Source organism: Eschrichtius robustus, chromosome 9 (genome assembly GCF_028021215.1).
Source record: "Eschrichtius robustus isolate mEscRob2 chromosome 9, mEscRob2.pri, whole genome shotgun sequence".
In the NCBI taxonomy this organism is placed as follows: Eukaryota; Metazoa; Chordata; class Mammalia; order Artiodactyla; family Eschrichtiidae; genus Eschrichtius; species Eschrichtius robustus.
This window is the reverse complement of record NC_090832.1, coordinates 19,247,320-19,249,258: the sequence shown is the minus strand read 5'-3', so window position 1 is coordinate 19,249,258 and position 1,939 is coordinate 19,247,320. Positions and strand designations below refer to the sequence as shown.

Genomic DNA, 1,939 nt, shown 5'->3' with positions numbered 1-1,939 from the left:
CTGTCTTTATTACCTAAAATGACTGACGGTGATGACTTTCAGACACCACTTCCTTCTTTTTGTTTGTTTGTAGCAAGTGGGCAAAAACACAATTACGGTAAAAAAAAAAAACAGAGAGACTGTAAAACTTCTTTTATTTTGTTCTTTCCATTTTTATAATTTATGTATATAAGAAATAGAATATAGTAAGACTTACTGTACTGTGCTTTCCTGAAAGCAGTTTACGAAATCCATATGTTCAGAGAACAGGCAGTATTATTTCATGGAAAAGGGCCATGTCCTTATTCTGATACATAAAGTTGAGTAGGCTACCAAAATATTGTATAATTACTCAACTAAAAATGAATTACTTCCTTTTTGTGATGAGTTTGCCACCAGAACACACGTGTCATGAAAACAATACTAAGTATGAGCCAAAATGGGATAAGACTCATATCGGTATTGCTATCACTGGCCATTTGATCTACAAATGTGGTGGAATCAACAAAACAACCATCAGAAAATTTTAGAATGAGCCTGCTGAGATGGGAAAAGCCTTCTTTGAGTATACTTGGGTCTTGGAAAAACTTAACGCTGAATGGGAATATGGTATCACCATTGATCTCTCCTTGTGGAAATTTGAGTTCAACAAGTATTATATGACTACCATGATGCCTTAGTACACAGAGATTTTATCAAAAACATGGTCACAGACACATCTCAGGCTGACAGTGTTGCTGCTGATATTTCTAAATTTGAAGAAGGTATCAATAAGAATGTGTGGACCCATTATCATGCCCTACTGGCTTACATGCTAGGTTTGAATCAACTAATTTTTGATGTTAACACAATAGATTCTACCCAGTTACTCTACAGCTAGAAGAGATATGAGGAAGTCAGCATCTATATTAAGAAAAGTGGTTATAACCTCAACACAGTAGCATTTGTGCCAATTTCTGGTTGGAATGGTGGCAATGTGCTGGAGCTAAGTGCTAAAGTAGCTTGGTTCAAGAGATGGTAATTTACCATAAGGATGACAATGCCAGTGGAGCCACACTGCTTAAAGCTCTGTATTGCATCCTGCAAACAACTCATGCAACTGCCAAGCCCTTTTGTCTGTCCCTCCAGGTTGCCTACAAAATTGGTGTTATTGGTACAATCCCTGTGAGCTGAGTTGAGACTAGACTGGGCGTGGTGACCACCTTTGCCCAAGTCAACACTACAACTGAAGTAAGGTTTGCTGAAATGCGTTTTGAAACTTCGAGTGTAGCTCTGCCTGGGAACAACATGGTCTTCAATGTCATGAACATGTCTATCAAAGATATTTATTGTGACAACATGGCTAGTGACGGCAAAAATGACTTACTATGGAAGCAGCTGGCTTCATTGCTCAGGTAATTATCCTGAACCATCCAGGCCAAATCATTGCTGGCTGTATAATTGAGCTGGATTGTCACACTGCTTTTATTGCTTGCCAGGCAGAAGAAGATTGATTGCTTTTCTGGTAAGAAGCTGGAAGATGGCCCAACTTTTTGAAATCTATTGATGCTGCCATCACTGAGGGTGTTTGTAACAGAATTATGTGTGTTGAGAGTCTCTCTGACTCTCCTCCTCTGGGTCATTTTGCTGCTCATGATACGAGGCAGACAGTTGCTGTGGATGTAATAATGACAGTGGGCAAGAAGGCTTCTGGAGCTGGCTAGGTCAACAAATCTGCTCAGAAAAATCAGATGACTAAATGAATAGAACACTGAGCTGTCTTAATTGGCTGTGAAAGAATAGCTCAGAACTGTTTGTCAAATTTGGCCATTTAAGTTTAATAGTAAAAGGCTGGTTAATGATATAAATGCATTGTGAAACCTTCAGAAAGAAAGGAACGTTTTGTCGACCTTTTTTTTTTTTTAAATGTATGTTGTTGCTTTTTTTTTTTTTTTTTTAATTTTATTTATTTATTTATTTA

At 37.8% G+C, this 1,939-nt stretch overlaps 1 pseudogene; it reads left to right on the top strand.

The window, feature by feature from the left end:
* The first annotated feature begins 455 nt into the window (after positions 1-455).
* LOC137769405 (elongation factor 1-alpha 1 pseudogene) lies at positions 456-1,721 on the top strand (annotated as a pseudogene).
* Positions 1,722-1,939: the final 218 nt, after the last annotated feature.